The sequence below is a fragment of the Rhinolophus sinicus genome, linkage group LG11 (assembly GCF_036562045.2).
Source record: "Rhinolophus sinicus isolate RSC01 linkage group LG11, ASM3656204v1, whole genome shotgun sequence".
NCBI lineage: Eukaryota > Metazoa > Chordata > Mammalia > Chiroptera > Rhinolophidae > Rhinolophus > Rhinolophus sinicus.
In genome coordinates, this window is record NC_133760.1 from 51,291,951 (window position 1) to 51,316,158 (window position 24,208).

Genomic DNA, 24,208 nt, shown 5'->3' on the forward strand with positions numbered 1-24,208 from the left:
GAAATGTCACTAACATCTCCACTTGGAAAATGCTTCTATTGCTTAAAAATACACACACACAGAAAGAGTTACTGGTAGAAGTTAATATGTCGCAAGAACTTGGTGTTGATATCAGCAGAACTTAACATTATTCCCTCTCAAAGTAAGATCATTGTTGGCTTAACTATGAATAATTTCCAAGTTTATTTTCAGAACGTATTTGTTTTTAGTAGCACTTTAGGATTTAATGTGATGAAAGACGACTGTTGTGTTTTTAAAATTTTCATCACTTCAGCTAATAAAGGGAATGAGGACGTGTCCCACTGAACTGTCTTTCTCTGTGCAGGCACCAGATGGCGCCATGTTGCAGGTTCTTAAAACATTAATTTATTATTTTTAAAATGAATTCCGGAATTATAGCTGCTGGTATTCTCGGTTCACTGGATTTTGCTTAGTGTTTCAAACTGTGGATAAGAGAATCAGAGACTGTATTTAACGTGGTTTCTAGTCTCCATTCTCATCAGTTGTTACAGAAGAAAGACTCTCTTCCCTCCCAAATCTGGATTTTCAAGGGAGGTGGGGGAAGCAACTTTGCACAGAGGCTGTCCCAGGCAGAGCTGGGATGCCTGTGCCCCACCACCTTGTCTTATTTTCGTTCTCTCCTTCCCTCTCACTGTAGAAAAGTGATTCAGTAAGAATAGCTTATACTAAAGTGGTAGTGACTTATTTCACTAGCGTAACAGGTGCAAAGGATAATGTTTGATGCTAAGGACTGGATTGCTAGTGGACTTTCGCTCTCAGTGACAAATCAGTTCAGAAAATATGCTTAAGATTTGTACTTACCTTTACCTCTAACCTTACCAGTATTGTTTTTATCCGGAGAGATAATAAAATCATATGTTATTTAGTATGATAACTACATTTTGCTAAAGGCAAATTTGGTTTTCCTTGTTTCCAGAAGAATATTAGAACTACAAATGGCTACTTTGAGTTTACAATTAATGGAAAATACTTTTGGTGCATTGGTTTGAAGTCTGAGAGGAACTATGGAAAAAATGGAACAGGAAAAGACATCTGAATATCCAGGAACACTGTAATTGATGTATTTGAATCTTAAAACACTATTTATCACTGTAGCTAATGCAGAATAATATGTACCGCTGATGCTTCAAACGAGTAAGGTAAATTCCACTGTTGAAATTACAGCTTCCAATGTACATTCTTTCAGGTTAGCCTTTATTTTCATAAAAATATTCCTCCTGCGGAACATATATTTTGAGATTAAGAAGTGCTTTTTCTTCTCCAGACAAGAATATTTCTCACCCCTCAGCTTTTCACAGAATAGTGCTTTAGGAAGAGGGTTCTGCAGCCGAGTGCAGGACGCAATGGCAAAGAGAAGCGATCAGAACCAGGAGGCAGTTTCCTGCGCTCGGCCGTTCATGCAGAGAATACTTAGTGAGCACCTACTATGCGTCGGGCATCGTCCCAGGCCGTGGGGGTGCAGGAGTCAGTAAGCAGGAAGGAGGCATGAACTGACGCCTGAGGTGTGGGAGGGCTGAACTAGGGCGAGCAAGGGCATGGACCGGCCAGAGGGGAGACAGATTGTGGAAGTAGGATGGACGGGACATGACGGGCTTTGCAAAGAGGGTGCGGATGGGGATGAGTGTGTCTTGTCTCCGGGGCTTCCCTCTTCCCTCGACTTTAACACCCTGAAGAAACAGAAGGAGCGGAGACCTTCTTGGGAGCCTTTCTAGTTCTCTTTCTATTTCCCTCTCAACTCTTCGCACCACTGGACGTAGGGAAATGTTTCCAGAATGCCCTGCACCCATCCTCTTGCCCCAGGTTGGTTAAGGGTAGGGTTAATATTAATACTTTTGAAATTGAAGGCAACCGCTGGGATTAATAGTCAAGAAAAGCCAAGTCCGATGCAGCGGTGATGGGCTTGCATGTGGGACTGTCATGTAAATGCACTTGGGTAGCAGCTCTGTTCACATACAGGCCGTGTATCTAACGTGACAAAGCCTTAGAGTCCTACTATGTGCTGCCCCGTCTCCCCCCATCACAGTGGGTAAGGCCTACGTTTTCCATAGTCTGGGAAGGGAAACAAGTCCTTTAGTATATTATTTGACATTTATTGACCAAATCACTCGTTCCACAGGGACTGATTACGTGGGTCCTGTGTTTGTTCTGGGATGGGTCCTCTACCGTATTGCACAGTCCTTCCCTAGGAATGCTGCCAAGCTGTGCTGCTTGCCCTCTCTGTGACCTTGGGCATCCCCCAGTCCCTTCATTTCATCTGAAAAGACATGTGAAGATCTGGGAGTACTTCTTGGCACATAGTAGGAACCTAATGGCAGCTCCCTTCGTTTATAAGCAGATCACAAGCTACTTGATGGGACAAAAAACAAACACCTGGAAGAGGCTGCACTCAGTTCCCACGTGTCAGGTGAGAGCAGCTCCTGGAATGGGACCCCAAATCAGCTTTCAGCTGCTTTTCTGCTTTATCCTTTTTCTCAGGCCTTTGAGGACACGGGTATTGGTTTGTAAAGCTTCTGACAGGGAGAGCCAAATGGCTTGTCCTGGCTCCATGGGACAGGAAGTGATGAGTGATGGCCAAAGAGGGCTGACTTTTTCTCAGTTAAGTGCAGAGGTAAAGGAGAGAAGAAAGAAGTGGCCCCATGTTGCAAAGGAGGAATTTGTCCATCTTATGTTTGTAGTGCTCTCGGCGGTGTTTTCTTAAGTTTGCAGCAAAGATAGAAGCACCGCTGCACGTTTCAATCCCTCCTCCCCGCTCTGCTGTCCCACTGCCTTGCTCTGTCGCTCATCACTGAACCCAGGTGTCAAGGACTCACAAAGAAATGTCTCGCTGGGCTGATTTCCAGTTCAAATGCGCGCGATCTTGCGACCTCAGGATGACAAAGATCATGGACTTCAATTTAGGTGTCGTGGTCTTACTCACTGGCGGAGAACAGAATCAGCGAGGATGTGGTCCTCTCACCTGGGGGCCCTTCCGTCTAAGAAGGCGAGACCAGGACTGAGCTGTGGAAGGCAGAGCACAGCAGGGCTGCACACGAGTGACCTGAGCAGTAAGAGCTTGGGATTTCAAGGAAGGATGTCCAGGGGTATTCGGGGTTGCCCGGGGGGCTCGTGGAAGGGGTGGCAGTTGAGTGGGGCTGTGCAGGGCCCCTGCTGACTTGCCTGGAGCTACTGGGCAGGCCCCGGCGTCTTCTGTCATCACTTTGTCTGTTGAGTCACGGGCTGTGAAATGGCTTTTGTGTTGGGTCACATTAGTGATGTCATGTGAGAGGTGTCCCCTTTGCTGAGAGCGCTGCACAAAGAAACCCCGAGACCCTGTTTAGCGCAGACTGCTCCCACTCGAGGCACATTTAAGCACGTGTATATGCGCGTTGCAGTGCGACAGCAGTCAGGCCATGATGACAAGGACATTTCCCGTGGGCCTGCAGGTTTCCAGCGTTGCATGCAGCGTTGCAGTCACTTGGGCTTTTCCAATCACTTGGTGGTTCACTTGGACCTGTAGGGTGGGGGTGACCCCATCACACTAAAAGCCCCGGTAGGGAAAGCTTTGTATAATGGGGCGCCCCCCATCTTAGCAAACAGTTTCTAATCGACCATCCAGAGCAAAAATGCTGCGTCTTTATCAGAGTGACTCACCATCAAGGGTAAGTCCTTATCTTTGTTTCCTTCTTAACATGGAAGGGCGGTAGAGCTGACCCATTGCTGCTGAGTTTTGCAATCCTTCTCTTGTGCCGTCAGCGCCTGACTCGCCCTTGCCTCTCTCCACTTCAGGAATTCCGTGCATTCCAGCTGGGGAAACCCACTTCCACTGCTAAGCGACAAACAACAGAGACACAGAAGCTCCCTGCTCCCAGAGGAGAGGTGTCTGCGGGACGCCTCTGTTTTCTCCTCTGGGTACGAAGGGTTCCATTTTAATTGTTCACACGAATTTACAGTTGGAACGTGGGGCTCAATCTGTGCCTCGTGCCTTACAGTTTATTTGTCATAAAGAAATTCCATTATAGGAGAACCTGTAGGTTTTTCCTCATATATATATATATATATGGATGGGGATTTAGTTCATATAATCATTCTTGTTATGAATGGGCTTAGATAACATCACACAGGAGTAGCTTTTGTCTCAGAGACTGTAGGGAATAATAAAATGTAGTCACTACTAAATTATGTCGTGGACTGAAGTAGATTTTTACCATTAATTGGATCTAGGCCCTCTGACCTTTTAGCAGGAAGCAAACTAAAGGTATAATAATTTTTATAAAGATGAGCTTTCTGTACTTCCAGTAATTTTTTAAAAAACACTGATAATTTCTGGACAATGAAAGAACTCTGACTTTACTGTTCTTGAGACAAAGAGAGCTTTGATTGTCAAAGTTGTCACTTTCTTTCCTCCCACATTGCTTCCCCTCCCCACCGCCTTTGGCCCACGTGAAGGTAAGAGGGGTAAACAAACTCAAAGGTAACTGACACTCAGGAGCGAAATCCAAGTGCATCAAATTTATGTTTCTACCAAAATCATTTTTTATTCTGAGACTAAATACTTTATATCAGATTTATATAATTCGGAAACTAGACTATTAAAAGCAGGCTAAAATAAAAACTCCTAATGGATTCTTGAAGGAATGTCGCCAGGCCAAGCAGGAGGAAGTCTTACGTAGGTCGAAGCTTGTTTATTTCAGATTCCAGTTCATTTTGGTTTTTCTGAATTTTGTCTGTTTTGCATGATATTTGCTCCACATACTGGCTGGGCCACCATTGTTCTTCCCAGCTCTACTAGACACTGTGGGTGGGTTCAAGATTTTTTTTATCATTTTCTAAATGATGTTTGTTAAGTCAACTGATAGAACTGAACAAACACAGTGGGTGGATTCACACCTACTGTAAACGTGATACCAAGACTGGGCCGACTTTTCTACGTTTAGAAATGTAATGAACTGGTCACATGCTAGGTATAGAAGAAGTGCTGAGTAAATATTGAATGGTTTAACACCAAAGCATATATGAAAAGATACAAGAATATGCATTTGTTGCTGAGTTTTGCAATTCTTCTCTTCTGCTGCCAGTGACGCCTGCCATCCCCTTGCCTCTTGCCCCTTCAAGCATTCCATGCATTCCAGGTTGGAAGGTATGAAGAGCAGACACTTTCCAGGTCCCACGAGCCACTTCCTACACTCTGTAGCGTGGGGACAGCCTGACAGAATTGATCAGATATTGGTCACTTATCTTTTAGTTGTTATGCATTTAAATGAAATAACCAAACAATTTGACCTTTAGATGTGAAATCATTGCCTTGAGATAATAGTATAGAATCTCTCCGTAAGACTATTGCAGGAAAGGTTAGAGCAGATCATTTTGCTGTTCAGTTAATAATATACAGAAACGTATGTGTCTCTGTGCATACACTTATGTACATGTATTCTTGAGAAATAATTTCAAGATGCAGATGCATCTTTTTATACGCCTGACTTGTGCAGCTGTGGAAAGATAATTAGCAACATATATACAGTATTTTGTAAGTAAAGACATGAGATAAGCAATTATTCATAGTTCTGCTGAACTGTCAAAGGTTGTAGGTGAGGTCACCAAGACGCCGGCTGCATGGTTGAATGCTTTATTTGAAGTAAAGATGTGTGATCTTTGAATGAAGTTATTAATGATGTGACAAAATCTTGAAAAACACTCATTTCAATGGGAAACTCTAGTCAAAGCCTTGTACTAACAAGTTAGCTGCCACAATGCGGCTTTGGGGTGTAATGCTAGGATTGTGGATCTCTGCTGCGACAATAAAAATAGGGAAAACACGCACTCTGTTCACCTTCTCAGGCTTTGCTGGCTAGAGCTTATCATGATAATGGATTACACAGCTAGTGGTTTTCCTAATTAGGTTAGAACTTTTTTTCTAGTTTTGCATTTAGTCAGAATAGATATGAATCATGCTAGTGAATTATCAAAAGATTTTATATGATGCTGAATCTGGTTCCCACCGCTCCACTAACACAGCTGAGCTGACGCAGAGAAGGGAGAGAAGGGTGGTCGGTGTGAGAGCTGGCTGGAGGGGCCGGCCAAGTCATGGCCACTTATCCAGGTCCATGGATGAGGCCGGGAGGCACACAGGGCACACAGTTGATTCTAGAAACCCTAGTACAGTCTTAAGTAGTATTCTAGTCTCCCCAAATAAATGGATTTCGGGGAGACGGCAAATGAAGGAAGCACCCCTTTAAGCCGAGGGAAGCCCTCTCCCAGGAGGCGATGCGGAAACGCGGACAAAGCCATGGGTGCCAAAGAGCAAGCGGGGTGGCCAGCAGGGCCGCTGTGCGTGGCGGCTCGTCCCAGGCCATGGGGCTGAGCTCTGGAGGGACCGCGGCCCCTTCCTGTCTGGTTCAGTGTCTCCGCAGGCAGGGAGCCCGGCTCGGCCCGAGGCGCCGGCCAGTTCCTATGTTCTCATGTAATCAAATTACGCAGGTAATAGGAGCTTCTCTCCTTTGGAAAATCACTTGGGAGCAATGTTTTCCATCGAGGACTGGAAGGAAGTGTTCTCCTCTTTCTTCTGGTTCCTGTGCCGGCACCATCATGAGCTCGGCCCGCGCTGTCTAGTTCCAGGTTTGCTCCGGCTGCCCGGATACTCACCTGTGCCCTTTGGAGGTCGCGAGCTGCTGTGTTGTCCACCCCAGCTTAGAATGAAGCCCGAGAAAGCAGAATCCCGGCTTTCCCACATCGCCTTCTGTCTTCGAAGAGAGAGCTCCAGAAACGATCCACTTGTGGGTGAAAAGGCCCTGCTCGTCCTCTGTAGTTCTGGCTGCACGTTGGGCCCCCTGGGGCTGTGGCATGGTTCCCCGTTGTCTCATCCTGGGTGGGATTCTGAGGGACTGTTCCTGCATCTTCCATAGCCGCTGCCCTGTCTACACGCCCTTCAGCAGTGCCCAGGGTTCTAGTTCCTCTGCATCCTCACCTGCACTTGTCATTTCTCGTTTTGGAACAAGACTTCAGGGCCCAGGGCAGACACGCACAGGACCAGGTGGGCGGTGGTGGCGGTTGGGCCAGGGCAAGGGTGGTGGGGGTGCCACGCGGGTCGTATCCGGGAGACCTGGGAAGGTCAGACCGCATGCTTTGCTGATGGGTTAGAGGCTGGATGTGGGAGAAAGAGAAGAGGCAAGAAGCAGCCCACGGGAGTGTGTTTCCCTTCGTTGAGGTGGGTGTGGGGGCTGCCAGGTTGGAGATGCAAACACAAGTACCGTAAGCCTTCTTGGTTTGCGGACAAGACTAGGAAGGGCTGTGGTGTAATTTATGCCTTGCCGATCAAATCCTGACCACCTAACGCGGACTTCCAGGAAGCACCTTATGTGACACAGTACGGGGTGTTGGAGCTGTCACTCCACAGCCATTTAGAAAAAGGCTTGGACGTGGACACACGACTACACTTGCTCTCTGCACCTCTCCTCGTGTCTGCACCGCCGCCTTTCATCGTCTTTGTTCCCTTGAGCCTGTTCCCTTCTCCCTTTTCCCAGGATAGCAGTGGCTCCCGGGGGCCAGGGTCCCCCCGTGGGTCTCATGGAAGCGCTCCCTTCTCTAGTCCCAGTGGCTTCCCGCCCCCTCCCACAGGGCTCTCTGTCCTATACTCTCAGCGCCCAGCCAGTAGCGAGCGCTCCTTGATCACGTGAGCTCTTACACCGAGGATGTCATGGACGTTACAACTGTGTCGTCCCTCCGTATCTCAAGTTGATCTCTGTGCAAAGTGCTCTTTCTTCCCCTCGATTTTCAAGTTGAGTTTCATTTAAAATAAAACTTTCAATTACAGTTGCCATTCCATATTATGTTAGTTTCAAGTGTACAGAATAGTGAGCAGACATTTGCATAACTTAGAAGTGACCCCCCCACAAAGCCTCACACCACCTGAGAACACACGTAGTTATTACAGGACTGTTGACTATATTCACTATGTTGTGTTTCCATCCCCGGGACTATTTTATGACTGGCAGTTTGTACTCCTTAGTCCATCACCTTTTTTTTTTTAACCAATCTGTGGGGAAGTGCTCTCAAGCCCCCCCCTAACAGTGCTGGGCTGTCTCATCACGGGGCCGACCCCTATTCCAATTGTATTTCTTCTCAAAGTTCTAGTCAGAGCTTTTGCCTTTTCTTAATTGGTCTGATGACGTTCAATCAGCTAGGGAAAATCTACAGACTTCGTGGGCAGGATTCTTCACATGGTCTTACTATAGTCCCAGCCCACGAAGGCGGAGAGTGTGGGTTCTAGACCCCCCAGGCCCCATCGGCCCCCACAGAGAGCCTGGTGCGTACGAGGCTGTCCTCCAAGTCTCCGGAAGGAGTAAAGGTCCCAACTCTCAGCTCAGCCCTGGGCAGGTAGAATGCCTTACGTGGTTACCAGGGCAGGTTAACATGCAGGAAGAATTTCCTTCAAATGTCTTCTAGTCTCCTGGAAATTCTATACACTAACAGTAACCTGCCAGGGATCAAATTGCAAGCCAGAAGTCATCTCTGAGGGTGAATAGAGTTCTCAAAGTTTTATTTAGAAACCTCCCTTTACAAAGCCATTTTTTTTTCTAAGTGAGAAACAAAACCAGAATTTTAACTCTGCGTTAAACCTAAGCAAACAGTGGTGAACACAATGGATTATGGCAGCTGTAACTGGAGATAGGCCCCGCCCTGAGCAAACGGGGAGCAAGTGGGTGCGTCTTTGATGCTCTCTCCTGCTGTTGGCCCCGCCTGCCCCGTGATCCATGCCCCTCACAGTCAAGTCTATTAACTTCAAAGCGGAGCCCCGCACCTACAGCTCAGCTCCACCCAGACCCTGCGATGCAGAGGAGCCTTCCCTGGAGCCCACACTCACACTCATAGACGCAGTGGCAATTCGTTCTTGCTGCTGTTGACTTTGAACTCGGTATCTCAGATTTCTCTCTGTGTCGCTGGCTTTGAACTTCAATTCTTCAGTGTCTGAATTGTCTCTTTACAACCGCACCTTGATACCTGCCAGAGGCCCTCCCGGATTCCATCCAGCCCCTCACCTGCCTGGACGGCACCTATCCTCACCTGTCCTAGTCACACTAGGTAAAGACCTTGGGTCTCGGAACACTTTCTAGCAGCCCTCGTGCATCTGCGCTCCATTGGCAGAAGCGTTTGGTTTCGGGCAGAAGCAGAAGATGGAGCTGGCACAGCCAGCATCACCCCTCATGCTGTCGTGGGGCTCTGGGTGTTCTTGTCTGTAATTCACCAAAGGAGGAAGCTTAGCTCCCTTGCCTTGCAGAAGCCAAGTTCTTTCCCCCTCGCTTCCTCTTTTCTTTTCCTGACCAACCTCCAGTTGTCCGACAGATAAATCAATGCCAACTAGTTAATGGCTGACAACCACTTCGTACCTGGGAATATTTGCTAAACACCAAATGCATTTTCAGGGGTGGTGCTTTATTCACCCTTAGAAATTCCAGATCAGAGAATAATTTGGGTGGCTTTTAGTCCTTTCAAATCACAGGCACACAGGGCCTACCTAGTCTTCCTGTTAACATTTTAGAGCAGACATTTTCTGTTGAGTGTCATCTGTGTGTCATCTTTATTTCCAGGTCACCAAACAGAACCCTAAGTGGAAAGTTGGTGGCTCTGTGGGGCCCAAGGTCCTGAAGGAGGGGCTCTGTCTCATGCCTCATTGTGGACCCAGAACCACAATATTGGTCTATGAGCTCACAGCCGAAGGTCATGTCTATCGTCTCCCCTCACTTCTGCTGCGACAGAGTCGGGTCCAAGATCTCAGCTAGTGCTTGCTTGTGTTGCTGGTCTGTGTGCTGCCCAGGTCCACTTTCCCGTGTTCTCTCCCTCACTCTGTCCCTCTGCCCTCGCGGCCTGCAGTCCCCCCCACTCCCCACTGCACCCTGCAAGCAGGGCTCCGGACGCCCCACCTCCTCTGACCAGGGCCTTCTTTCCCCTCCGAGTCTTTATGTGTGTAGCGTCCTCTTCCAGAACGCTTCTCCTCCTATCGACATTTTCTTTATTCCTTAAAGGTCTGGTTAACGTCACTTTCTGCCATAAGTTAACTTTTAAAGTTTATCCTACAGAGATTTGGTGATTTCATCCTCCCACTGGGCCTGTAGGCGGTAGCACGCACTGGATTGTTCTTAAACGCTCCAGCTAACATGCCTACGTCTTGAAGGCAGAAAGCATGTCTTCTTCTGCATCTTTGCCTTATCTATTCCGTCAGCGCCTGACTAGCACTACAGGGGACCTGCCCAAAGTCAAAACGGAATTTGCTCTGAAAAATACAAGATTATAACTCCTAAGTCCATGTGCTCGTGCACACGTGGAGGAGACGGCTTACCTCTGCTCGAGGGCCCTAATCCCTTTTGCCTTTTTCTGGCGATATAATAGCGTTTCGAGACCCATCCTCCAGCTCCCCTCAGGCTCACTGGGGCCATGTAGTGTTCAGTTTTCGTTTTCTGGTCACTCCTTGGCCTCTTGTCTAACTATCCGTTACTATGTAGCCCCAGTCTCAGCCTTCACTGCCAATTGCCATGTGGTTTTGTGACATGGAAATACATACCCATTAAAAACAGACTCGAGAGCATGAAGCCATGTAAGCTAATAATATATTGCATGTAAGCGCCGTGCAATTACCCACAATCTGGTGAAGGTTTCATCGTAACCTTGACATCTGAAGCAGGAATGTGTTACAGTGGTCTTGGCAGCAGGAACCAAAAGTCAGAGGTCTCCAGATTTGTAAATGGTTGTAAATGAAGGGATAGTTCTCAGAGACTCATCCTAGCCAGCAGCCTCTGCCCTATTGTGTTCTGCGGGTTAAAAGCCCTTTCTCAGTCCCATTTAGATCGCAGGACAGCCTGCTGCCGCGAGCGGGGCGCCTCTGATGGATCCAACTCTAGGAGTGTGCAAAACCCAAGGCAGAGGGTATGCGTCTTTCCCAAGGTGGCCCCGGGGGCTGTAGTCAGAGCTGGCGGTCCTGGGCTGTCCTTCCACTGCTGGCCCCACCCCCCATTCATTCCACAGTATGAAATACTCCCCACAGCCGCTGTGGTATTAATAGCGAGGGGGCAGAAACAAATCCCATCTCTCCAGGGTGGAGACCTGCTGTTGTCACCTCCGACTGCACATCTGTCAGTACTCAGCACGTCCTCCTGTCTGGGCAGACAATCCCTTCCAGGCTTCCCAAGGTTCCCACTTTTAAACCTCTGGGTCGTGTCATCACTGTTATTACACTCCCATGGCATTTAAAACACTATGCATGTAAATGTCAACACACACGCGCGCACACACACACACACACACACACACACACACACACACCCAAAATCCCAGCTGCGCCAAGAAAGTCCTGCCATGGCGTCCGCATTCTCACGTTAGCTACTTTTGTATATTTGTGAAGAGATTGCACAGTGACACTGAGCGCAGTGATTTCTGAGTGTAATTGTGAACGTCGCCCGCACGCCAGCGAGGGGAGGGCCGGGCCAATGTTCATGGGCACGGGCTGCAAACAAGTCCATCTTCTTAACGGCCCACGGTCATCAAACAAACGTGACGGGAAAGACCCTCGTGCTGCTGACCTCATACACTGTGGGTCACAGTAAAGCGCCGGGGATGGAGTGGGCTGCCCATGGTGCTGCGAGGTCCTTGGGCAGGTGACAGAGATTCAGCCAAACAGTTTTACCATCCACTTGGGGGAAGGGAATAGTCTGCGAGGACTATGTAGGCATTGCTGATCTAACTCAGGGACAGTTACGTTACTAACAGTCATCACAGCTTACAACGTTGTGTAATCTCCTCAAAAGTATGTAAGAGCAGCTGATGTGAGAACGTGGCAGCCATGGCGGGGCTTTCTCGGTGCAGTGGTGACTTTTGTAGAATGTTCTGTGTGTGTCCGCTGAGCCAGTGCAGGCGTGGGCTCAGGACGCAACGCCCTTTGCTGCACAACACGACCCCCAAATGCACACCAACCCAGTTCACACACCGCCCCACTGGTGACGTGGGAGCTTTCAAGGCCGATTACAGTTGTAAATTCTTCCACCTTATTTATTCACTGAGGTTTGAACTCAGCTCCTCTGAAGGTGTTTCCAGACCCACAGATTCTGGATTACTGGGCGTTCATTTTCAGATTTCCGAAATGGTTTTCACAGATCCAGTGAGTTCTGACTCGCAGTCTGAAGGTGAGTATGGCTCCTCCAGACGGAGCCTGACTCAGTTAGACAGAAGCACGGGGACAGCCGTTTGCTGCTCGCTTAGTTTATTATGAAGAATGAGACCTTCCGACCGGCACTGGGGCATGACACAGCTGACCTAGTCCGAGCAAAACCAGGGTCACAACACAAGAGAAAACATGGTCTGGTCTTGGAAAGAATTGGTTTAAAAAATAATCGAGGTAACTGTCATAAGAAAGATCAGAACTCACTGAGCTTCTTTATGCCCATTTTTTTGGAAGAATAATGTTTTGATGAATTAAATATATTTTGGGGAGCCCAAGGCCTCCACAGACCTGCATTTGGCCCTAATTTAATGCCACACTTAGAGGCAAGCTTAAGCGGCGCCGTCTCCATAAGACGGAAGTTCATGAGGGTGATCTTGACTATTAGATTTTTTACCCGGATGACAGCAAGAGGTGTGAAAACACAGAGGGGTATTAAAAAGACTGCCCTAGGTATGAAAGCGGAGGAGAGGAAACTCGGTGCAGAAAAGGAATGCAACCTCCTGAAGAGCCACATGGCCTGCGTCCCATTTGTCCTTATGGCCACCTTCACTTGTCCTTCCGGCATTGAGGGGAGGAAGTCGGCTGCACACAACCTACAAGTCTGACTGAGGAAAAGCGTAGGGTGAACGTGGATACAGTGTTTTCACTCTGTGCCAACAAAGGATATATTCCTAGCATCCAAGAAGTTGCAGAACTGAAAAAAAATGCAGGCCTGTGTTTGAGTTCCTTCTTGCCTTCAAACACTGCAGCGTCTGTTGCTGAGTAAATAGACGACACAATCTGAGCCGTAGGGAGGAATGCAGTGTCCTGGATGATGGAAAGAGAAGTGGGTACTTTAGAGGCTGCCAGCACTGTGGCCTCACCGTGGTGTCTGTGAGACACCCACCAAGCATGGAACAGCAAGATGCTTTCCCACCGGTCTGACGCACTCCATTTTTAGTGAGGCAGGTCAGGCATGTCAATAACGGACTTCACTCACTCATCTCAGCAACACTCCAATGGCTATGGAAAGAGCGTGGGGCTTTCTGCCCACTTCCTCCAAATCCGGGGTGAGTTGATCACATTTAGCTCTTCTGGCAACTGGTGCCTTTGTCATCTCTGGAAAAGCACCCACATCAGGGATGACTGAATGCAAAGCTATTTTTAAGCCACTTTGGAGAGTAACATAACTGGGATGTCCCATATTGAGTTAAGACTTGACACTTCATAATCCCCTTTTCTGGCTTTCCCACCCAAGGGGAGGAAACGCTGCTTTCTCTCCTTTGCATGGGCTTAGGAAAGGCACTAAAAATAAATCACCTTAACAAACTGAAATAACCTGAAACTACAGTGATAACAACCGACCAACATGAGAAACACCTGGAGCTGGAGGTAAAATGGCTCTGTGCAGCCATGATGCCCCTCCCTCTTCCTGCGGGAACACGCTCAGTGAAGGATGGTTTCTGCGGCGTGTTTGGGGGGGTTCAGAACCAGCATCTGTCACTTCTCCCAGACTCCCTCTGGCCCGTTCAGACTGGTCTCCTGCAGGCCCAGGGAACTGTCTGTGTTTATTTCGCACTGTGGGCTGTTCATACGTTTCTCTGGGCCAGGTTGCCTGTCCTGTCACCTCTCACCGCCCTGCCCTTCAGAAGGTGTGGCTTCCGGCCCAGAGCCCGGATTTCCTCCCCCCACACATTTCTGGCCGTTCTTATGCCCCACTGCTCTGCCAGTTGTTTGCCATACACACTCGTCCCCGACTAAGTTCCAGCTTCTGGAGATGGGGGCACTCGGTGTCCACACACGCTGTCAGGGTGCTGGGTGCAGGGTGAAGGCTCAGAGACATGTCCTGGGGACTGCTTTCCAGAAGGACTCTCCAAGATTGATTTAGTGATGTATACCAGAAGCAGGCATCTTTAGGGGACCTGTACCCAGGCCTGTGGTTTGCTAATTCCCTCGTTCCCCGAAAATAAGACCAAGCCGGACCATCAGCTCTAATGCATCCTTTGGAGCAAAATTTAATATAAGACCGGGTCTAATTTTACTATAATATAATGGTCTCATATAATATAAGACCGGGTCTTATATTAATTCTTGCTCCAAAAGACGCATTCGAGCTGATGGTCCGGCTAGGTCTTATTTTCGGGGAAACAGGGTTTTAAACAAGGTCTCTCTGTATCTATCTATCTATCTATCTATCTATCTATCTATCTATCTATCTATCTATCTATCATTATCTATCACAGGGGTGTCCAGACTTTTTTCAACGTTTTTCACCAAGGGCCATATGCGGTAAAATACACGAACAGCCGGGCCACTCACTTGAGGTGAAGTACGTATTGCCTCACCTGGTTTATTTAAGTAAACTAAATATATTTTTGGAATTTGCTGAGGGCCAATTAACAATGGATTGCGGGCTGCAGTTGGCCCGCGGGCCGCAGTTTGGACACCCCTGACCTGTCATCTCTGCCTCTCTCTCTCTCTCTCTCTCTCTCTCTCTCTCTCTCTCTCTCTCTCTCTCTACACACACACACACACACCTGAATGTTACTGCCAGTTGCCTATGTAAGGGATTTTTGGGTAAGTCCCTTGTCCATTGCCATGATTCATGCTTTAAGCTACTTAAATGTCTGCACATTGAGTTCCTATGCTGCATTCTGCTTATTAACTTAAATGTTTATTGATTGTCTGTCGTGTCCCAGAAAGTATTCTGGGCAGTGGGGATACGGACGCACATAGAGCAGAGAAGGCCTGTGTTCTCATCTTCTGTTGGGAGGGAGCAACAATTAGTGAGTAAGCAAATAAGTAGCCATTTTATGTGGTGATGGGAAGTGACTGGGAGGGGTGCGGTGGCCAGGGAAGCCTCCATGAGGATGGAATGTGTGTTGAGATCGCCATGTCCAGAAGGAAACATGTATGTGAAGACGAGGCAGAGGGAACCAGTGCAAGGATTCTTTGTGGGAGCTTAGAAGAAATGAGGAATACCGGGGATGCCAAAAAAATGTCTACAAGTGGACACTTTGGTCAACGTTGCTCAAGCAGTAGTTTGCCATAAACAGAAGTGTCTGGACGCTGATGGTAACCACTTTGAGCACCTCTTGTAACTGCAGAAGTCAAATGTGACTTGTATTCATGTTTTGTTATTGGTATATATTAAGTATTACAATTAATACAGTTTTTCCCTTTGTTAAAATCTGTATACACTTTTTTGGCACCCTCTGTATAAATGGACTTCGCTAATGTGCCTGTGTGCAGTATTCTAAAGGAGTTTAGATCATCCAATAGTGTATTAAACATACCTCAGACCAAGCATGGCTCATCCCAGGAAAACGAGAATGTTTGTCATTGGAAATCTCGCTTTGTAATTCTCCACGTCAGTGCACTGAAGGAGAAGAATTACGTGATGACCTCAGTGGAGGAAGAAAACACATTTGATGAAGTTCAACAATTACTCATGAAGACACTTCTTAGAAATGAGGAATATAAAGAAATTTTCTTAACTTTATAAGGTCTGTGTAAAACAGAAATGAACAACGTGTTTTATGGAGAAACTTCAGATGATTTCTTTATGGTTAGGCTCAAGACGTGGAAGACTGCTTTCCATGTTAATTTTTCACGTGTCCTGATCAGAGAAACAGGACAAGAAAAATAAAAGCAAGGATATATGGTATTAAAGTATGAAGGGAAGAGACAAAAAACTATCATTTTCTGTAGGATATAAATGTCTATACAGAAAACTTAACAAAATCGATGGATAAATTATTAAAACTGAGAGAGTCTAGTAAAGACTCTGGATTCAGAATTAACCGCCATTTCTCAGTCATGTTTTTGTTCTCAGCAACAGCAAATAGTTGGATCATAGCACGTAAATAAGGGCCATTTGAAGTAGTGACACAGTTGTTCAGTGTCTAGCACTTAGCCTGACAAAAAACTCATAAGACCTTTATGAGAGAATTTAAAAACTTTATTATGGATCATAAAAAGGATTTGAATTTATGGAAAGCTAGTCTACTTTCATGGGTGCTACAATTTAACATTGTAAAGATGTCAATTCATCCCAAATTAATCAATAATTTCAATGTAGTGCCAACAAAAATTCCAGCAAGAGTTCTTTCAGGAACTTCTCTTGAGAAATGGGTATATTAGAAAAATAAAGGTCCAGGAATAACCTCGAAATTTTTTTTGCGAAAGATGAACAAGAGGAGCTTTGCTCACCACACAGGGCGGGAAAAGGCAGCGGCCAAGGTGAGGAACATAAGTACAGTGGAATGCTCCTCGGCCGTAAGGAAGCTGGGCCGCTGCCGTTGGCGACAACATGGGTGGACCTTGAGAGCATCATGCGAAGCGAAATAAGTCAGGCAGAGAAGGCCCAGAACAAAGTGATTCACGCAGATGTGGGATATAAAACAGCAACAAACAAAGAAAACTCATAAACACAGACAACAGTATGGTGGTTCCCAGATGATAAGGGGCGAGGGGGCTTGTAGAAGAGGGCACAGGGGCCACATATATGGTGATGGAAGGAGAACTGACTCTGGGTGGTGAACACACAGTGCAATAAACGGACGATGTATTAGGTTGGTGCAAAAGTGGTTGTGGTTTTTGCAATTATTTTTAACCTTTTAAACTGCAATTAGTTTTGCACCAACCTAATATTATAGACTTGTACACCTGAAACTTATATAATGTTATTAACCAATGTCACCCCAATAAATTTAATTTTAAAAAGGCAATAGGAAACACAGAACAGAACCACCCCAATAAAAAGCCTGAAAGGTGACCAGCGGCGGCGGCAAGCCGAGGATCAGCCAGCACGCTGATTATAAGTAGTAATGAGCAGTGATGTGAGTGGGCAGGTCTCAGGAGGCCTGACATGCAAGTGAACAAACATGGGGGGCCGGGGGAGGGGAGGGGTGTGCTCGCTGGGAAAGAACGGGGAGACTGTGAGGCCGATTGGTCTTGTCTCCCAGTTGACTCCTGCCAAGATGCTGGGTTACTGTCCACGCAACCTGGCTGTCATTCCCCAAACAGAGATGGGCGCCATCTTTCCGACCATTCCAAAGGCTCCGGAGAGAGACTTCTCTGGACGCAGCGAGCTTTGTAGGTTGTTCCAGCCCCAGGCCGTTCACACGTCCTCTCAGGGGCCCGGCTCCTCGTCCCTCTGCTCTGCACGGCAGCTTACAGTGTGCGGCACGCACAGGACCTCGTGGGGGTAATCCCTTCTCTCCTCACTGCTCAGACCCTTACAGAGCTGCTGCTGTTTATCCTGGCTTCTCGTTGGCCCTGGTTAGGAAAGCAGCGCACACTTAGCTTCCCTAAGCTTCCTTCCTAAAGCTGCCCTGGAAACCAGCCCCTCAGCATTGTTGTGACTTGGTTCTTCTCTGAACCTCCTCCAAACTGTCTGTCTGTCTCGTGTCGAGCTGCCGGCCCTGCACGCGCTGAGAGCGGTGCTGACATCCCCTCGCGCAGGCTCACGGGTCCCCAGCCGCCTGAAACTAGGCCTTCCTTTGCCGCCCCGCTCCTAGCCGTAGGTCAAGCCTGCTCTGTCAGCCCCCTTTCTTCATGCAGGTGTATTGCTTTCTAATTATTTTCCCAACACATTAGAGGCTGGACTTCGAATCAGGAGGGGAACACGTCCAGGCACACCGAGGGAAACGCCGTCATTTCCTTCCCAGTTCCTGAGAGTCAGTGTGCCTTTCTTTCTTTCCCTGACAACACCTGTCTTTACGTGGATGTCCCTTCGTGGCCTCCTAGGGGCTTTCACATAAGATCCTCACAGTAGGTCTATAAGATGGGCAGTGTCCGGTTGTCCCACTGTACGGTGCTGTAACGTGAGGCCCAGAGAGAGAGTCAGTCAGCAGTTTGGGGTAGGAGCTCCCCTCACCCTCGCCCAGCGTCTCCCCATCACACAGTGTGGTCTTGCTTTCAGGGTTGCACCAGTTCTCACCTGGACTTCCTTCCAACTCATAAATCTGTTCTTATGCTCTCTCCTTAAATGAAGCCTTCAAATAATTCCTGTAATGCCTTGATAGACACACTCCAGCTCGGCAACCTCTCCTCATTGTATCATCTATCCTCTCATTGAGGCTTTCTGCGCAGCTGTAATACACATGACTTATTGTACGTTATAAATGCTGGCGTGAGTTAACCACACAAGCTTTTCTGACAGTCTGTTATGCTTTATTCTGATTAGTTCCAATTTGTGACCAGTGTTAGCTTCCAGCCCCAAAATCTCTGACTGCAAAAATCTGCCTCTGACGTGAAACGCTGTGGGCTGGGAGAGTGAGTGCAGGTCAGACAGCTAGATACAGTTGCACTGTTGCACACTGCACAAGTCCAGGGGGTCCTGTTCTCCAAGGGTATCATGTGAACAGCGGGTCCCAGAGTTCTGTCGTGCACACCCGTCACCTTTATGTGCAGAAATGCTGGTGGGGCAGGGGTCCTCCATCCTCACCTGCAGGAGGTGGAGGAGCTTTATAGCACCCGCTGTCTACAGGACAGGAGTTCAAAGTGGCCTTTAAAGCAACTTCCAGACCAGCTTCAGTTTGTATTTTAAGCTTTGTCTTCACTTTCTTCCCCAACACAAACCTGCATGGTCCCCAAATCCTTACTTCTCTGTACCTTTTCATATGCTGTCCTTCTGCCCTCAGTGCCCCTTGTTCCCTCCCCAGCACGGGGCTGCTTCCTCTGGCTCATCACCCCTGCTCTGTGCATCAGCGAGTGTGTCCTCTGTGCCCCTTACTCTGTTCTCGGGTGTATGTATTACTGCACGTATCACACTGTGTCCGCTGTGACGTGTCTGTATTCTGCCCTCCCAGTTAGGCCACGGGTACTTAGGGGACCCGATATGCTTCCACCCCCACCATACACAAGCGTGAGTGTTTGAGAACTTAATACCTCTCCACTCTTAGCTCTCCTCTTTCACCCCTGATCCAGAGTCAGAAAACTGAATCTTGGGGAAATAAGACTGTCAAGAACAGTTCACTCCGTAAAAATGACCTATGCCATGAAACATTAAGTTCCTAATATGTGCCCATTCTGTGGATAGTTTTTAAAAGCAGAACCCTTTGTTTTTGCTGTCCTGAGTCTGGAAAGGCAAGACGGCGTGCTGTCCAGGAAAGCTGGCTGGCCGGTAACAGCACCCGTCAGTGAGCTCACCGATGCTTCTCCAGGAGCTCAGCATGTGATGGGCTCGTTGATGGTACAGGAGAAATAGGACCAAGGCTCCATGGCTCTTAGCATCCTGAGAAAGAGCGTGTACAGTGGGTCCCCAAAATATATGTTCACCCAGAACCTGTGAGTGTGACCTTATTTGGAAAATTAAGGATCTAAAGATGAGAGCTTCCTGGATTGACCAGGTGGGTTCTAACCCCAAGGACACAGGCTCAGAGACACAGAGGAGGCCATGTGACGACAGGGGCAGAGGTCTGCGTGATGCGTCATCTATATGCCGGGGATGCCAGGGCTTTCCCGCAGGAGTGGGACAGAGGCAGAGCACAGGGTTCCCTGGAGTCCTCAGAAGGGGCCAGCCCTGCTGACACCTTGATTTTGGATTTCTGTTCTCCAGATGTTTTACCATCAAGTTAGTGCTAATGTGTTGTACCAGCCCCAGGATAATAAGTCAGTGTGACTCTGTGACAGGCCCAGGGGGCCTGGAGACTGGGCTCTGAGCGCCTCCTGGCGGTGCCCTAACTCACTCTGACCTTGGTCTTAGGGTGTTTCCAAGCAGACACCTTCGGGCCTGTTCCCTGTTGTGTTTCGGTGTTATCAGCCCGGAGCCATCTAATTCTAGGCTGGCAGTGGGGACGGAGAATGACCCAGGTGCACCTTCCCGGAAGCCAGCTCTGTCTAATGCCCAGCTATGGTGGCTGTGACCGAGGCACCAGGCTGCGTCCATGCTGCCACCTCAGAGAGAAAGGAAATGCGAACTCCTCTTCCTTCCATTTTGGGTTGATTTCATTCTTGGTGTGTCTGCGCGGCTGTAACCCAAGTAATTGTTCCCCAGCTTTGGTTAGATGCTGCAGAGCCTCTGAGAGGTGAGATAGAAGTGGTTTCTCCCAATCTCTGGGCTTTTGTGTGACTGTTGGAAGCTCTGGGTGTCTGCTAAGGGTCCAAACTCTCTTTAGACTGTTCCAGTTTGACGTGAAGGCTTCTGAGTCCGGCCTCTGCAGTCCACAGCGCACGAGGAGGAAGCTGAGGCTGCCCCGTGCTTTGCCAAACACGGGAGTCTTTAGTAGCGGAGGGAACTTGAACCCTGCGTTCTGACGCTGGGCTCTTGTCCCACCACCTGCTTCACACCTTGCATGTTTTAAATGCAATGACTATGCGATGCTTTGGGATTAGCCCAGCTATTGTGGAGCTGGAGAAACACACACTGTATCTTTTCAACTTGCACAACGCTTTAGACCGTAGGCGAGCATTTGTTGCTGTGCACAAACTTGCAGCTCCCAAGAGGCCAGGCAACAGTGCTTGTGAACTGCGTCCCCTAGTGAGCTGATTTCGTGAGTGGGGGCCTCTGATGGAGGAGGCGCCAGCACAGGCTTCTCTCTGCGGCCTCCAGAGCCAGTGGGTCTTGATATATCACTCATTCCAGTTTTTGGAGATTGTTCAGGTTGTGTTTGTTAAGGATAGAGAGCATTTAATCACAATTGCTGGGGTAACTTTCTTTTCCTCTCTGCAGTGTACTGTCTTTTCTAATCCAGCATTTCGGGGTAGGACTGACTGGGGAGAAGGGTGATTGTGAAGAAATTCTGATTGTTTTAGAACAGGAAGCTGCAGTAGAAATCATGCTCTGGTTGGTAAGATTGCAGCAAATCCCAGGGAGGAAAGACCAGAGATGCAAAGTTCGAGGTGGGAGCACCAGGCCCTGTGGGTGTGGATGGTTTCTCCCGGGGGCGTGTGGGGGGCGGGAGCCAAAGCAATGGGAGATAGGATCTGGCCTTAAAGGGACTTGCAGTAATGAATGAGCGAGGACATAATTACAATTATAGTGCAAGTTAAAACGTGGTAAGTTTCATGGAAGAGATAAAAATAAAGTACAGTGGGAGCTTAATGGGGGGGTGATTGCTTCTGTGGGGAAGATCAGAAAGCCACTGTTGACAGGCATTCAGCCCTAGCTTTATTACTTACTTCCAGAAGCCAATAAATTTTATAATCTTAATTTTGTAGCTGTTTTCAAAGCATGGAGCCTATATATACACCACTTCCTCAGAGTTTAACTTAAAAAGTAGTCAGCAAATTATGCTTTAAAAACTTTGTTTTAAATGCATTTTTGCAGCCCACTGTGTACGTACTTCCTTTACCTCTCATTGATAGAACTCAGAAAAGTTTATACTTTCCGGTGCTTCGCAAGACAACTGGTGGGAAAAGACAGAAAAAATGTCAGCATTGGATTGGTATGATAAACTCCCTCTCTTTAATTGCTTGGCATTCAGAGCCACTGCTCACTGCCACAAAGGAAAATCCTTACACAGGTGATGCTAAGACTATGCAGTAAGAGGGGAAAGAAGGAGCGGAAAAGAAGAGAGAGAGGGAAGGAGGGAGGGAGAGGAAAAGAAAAAACCAAGCAAGCGCGCTAACAGCCATCTTAGAAATGAGATCATCTTTTCATCTGTGCAATTTAATGATTTCTTTCGTTTGAAGCAATGTAAAAGCAAGTAATTATTGTTATTCCTAATATCCTAATGCCAAATTGTAAACCAAGGGTACTGGAGAAATAAATGGGGTGCTGCACGTGACGAGCCCACGTGAGCTAGATGGCTGCTGATAAGATATATTAGTGCCATTAGATAATTTGATCAGGTAGCCAAGATACATGTCAGCAACTCTACTTGCATTTATGGTCTGTTTGCTTGGTGTGAATTCCTCACCCTGGAAAATAAAAGCAATTTGCAGAAACAGCATGTGGCTCAGTAGATTCACCCCGTGAACACCTCAGGCATTCTGGAAGGTTCTATTACAGGAGGTGAGTATCAGAGGTTTCCCCCTGCAGCCAATAAGGCTGCACCCCTGCCCCACAGCCCTGGAAATGCTAAGCAGGTAATTAACAAATCATAAGGCACAGGTGTGCCAGGTGACGTTTGGTAAATTGCTTTTGATCTAAATTGAGATGCTTTGGGGATTTAACTTCTTAGACAAAAAGGGCATAAATAAATAATCAGGATTTTAAGGTTGGAACTTGCAAGCCGGTTCTAAAATGCTTAATGCACTTGCAGAGGGCTGTGGGGAGAGCAGGACGCCAGCCCTCAGCACTGCTGTGTGTGCCGGCGTTTGCTCACCTAGGAGCTCAGAGCTCCAGCCTCGCGAAATGTCCGTCCTGGTGCGCTTGGGAGCGGGACGCTTTGGAGGCAGCTGGGTTGCTCTCAAACGTCTCCAGTTTCATTTCTCATCTCATAAGACAGACACAGCGAAGAGAAGTGAGCTCCTGAGTGGTTGTGCGAACTCCCCGGGTATGGCCGTTCCCAGGGGACGCTGTGTGCCTCCCGGACCCTGATGCACCACGCAGCTCAGTCGTGTTACCTGCGGGACCCACAGGGTCAGGAGTGACGTCACGCCTCAGCCTCTGGGTGGCTCCTTGCCAACCCCTCTCAATGTGCATCTACCAACAGGGGTGGCGTGGTGTGGGTGCTGGTCACTCTCTCTTTGGCCTTGCAGACCATTCGCTGGTGCCCTGGGCCCTGCCCTGGGGCCTGATGTCTGCGGCTCCGTCCCTGCCAGGCATGGCTGATGGTCATCCTCCTCCCAGGGCCAGCGCCTTGGCAATAACGTCGTCCCCTCGCCCCATACCCCTTGGCTGTGTAATGCACCCCCGTGTGAATCTGTGGGCACGTCACCTCCTGCTCTCAGATCCCATAGCCGTCTGTACTTGTGTGGAGACTCTGTTCACACCTAATTCTCAGGGGGGACCTTTTCTCCCCTGGTGCTGTGGCTGCTGCCATAGGCGAGCTTGTCATGGATGTCATGAGCCTCCTAGAGAAGCCCCAAGTCCCAGCTTCTATAACGATCTTCTCAGTACTTCTTAGAAAGCGCACAGCCTTTGGGAGGAGTTAACTTCGTGTGTCAGATAATATGAATTTGACATAATGCAGATGTATGACGTCACGATGAATTTTATTGGTTTGTTGGGTCACTTGTCCATTTAGCAGGAAGTTGAGCCATGCTAGGCACAGAGGATACGAAAGTATGAAGAGATGTGTTCTTGCCAGTAAGTGGACCTTAATCCAATACCCCACCAGACTGTAACCACAGTCTGTGTTACGTCTGCAAAGCGGAAGCATGGCCTTATGGGTTACAGAGAACACGCTTGTGTTGGGAGAAGTGTTGCGGAGGAAGGGGTGTTTCAGAGCAGGAATATGTGAGTGAACAGCAACCCGGGGAGAAGAAATGGTGTGTGCAAAGGCCCTGAGGTTACTGGAGACGGCTGTGCGGGAGGAAGGAGGCCAGCGTGTGGGGTGGTGGGGGCTCCTGCGGGTGCAGGTGAGGGGTGTCCATTGATTTGGAGGGGTGGAGAGCCATTGAGAGTTTTGGGCACAAGAGTGACCAGGTCGCATCTGTGATCACAAAACCACATCAGTGAGCATGGAGCACAGGGGCACAGGGCCATGCTGCGGCAGAGGGATCATGGGCAGGTGAGAGACGGAGGTGTCTGGGGTCGGGGTGGAGAAGTGGGCTGAAGAGAAGTGTGCGGCATATGGAAGCCTTTTCAGGAAAACCTGGCAGACCATGGGCAGCAGCTGGAATGTGGGTGAAGCAGAGGGGCGCAGCGAGGAGGCGGCCCTGGGTATGGCTGACAGGGACCCTGGGAGGAGCCCAGGTACAGCGAGTCCTGTGGTTCTGGAGTCTTCAGGGTGCCCCAGGGCAGTGGAGCAGGCCGCTGGGTGCCCAGGTCGGCACAGAGCGCAGAGCCCAGGAAGGAGAGGGAAGGAGGTCCTGGACGCGGCCAGCGACCTGGCACACACTCAGGAGTAAGAAACACGCTGTGTTGGGGGTCTGGACACGCCCTGCAGGGCAGTGTGGTCTGGCGAGGGC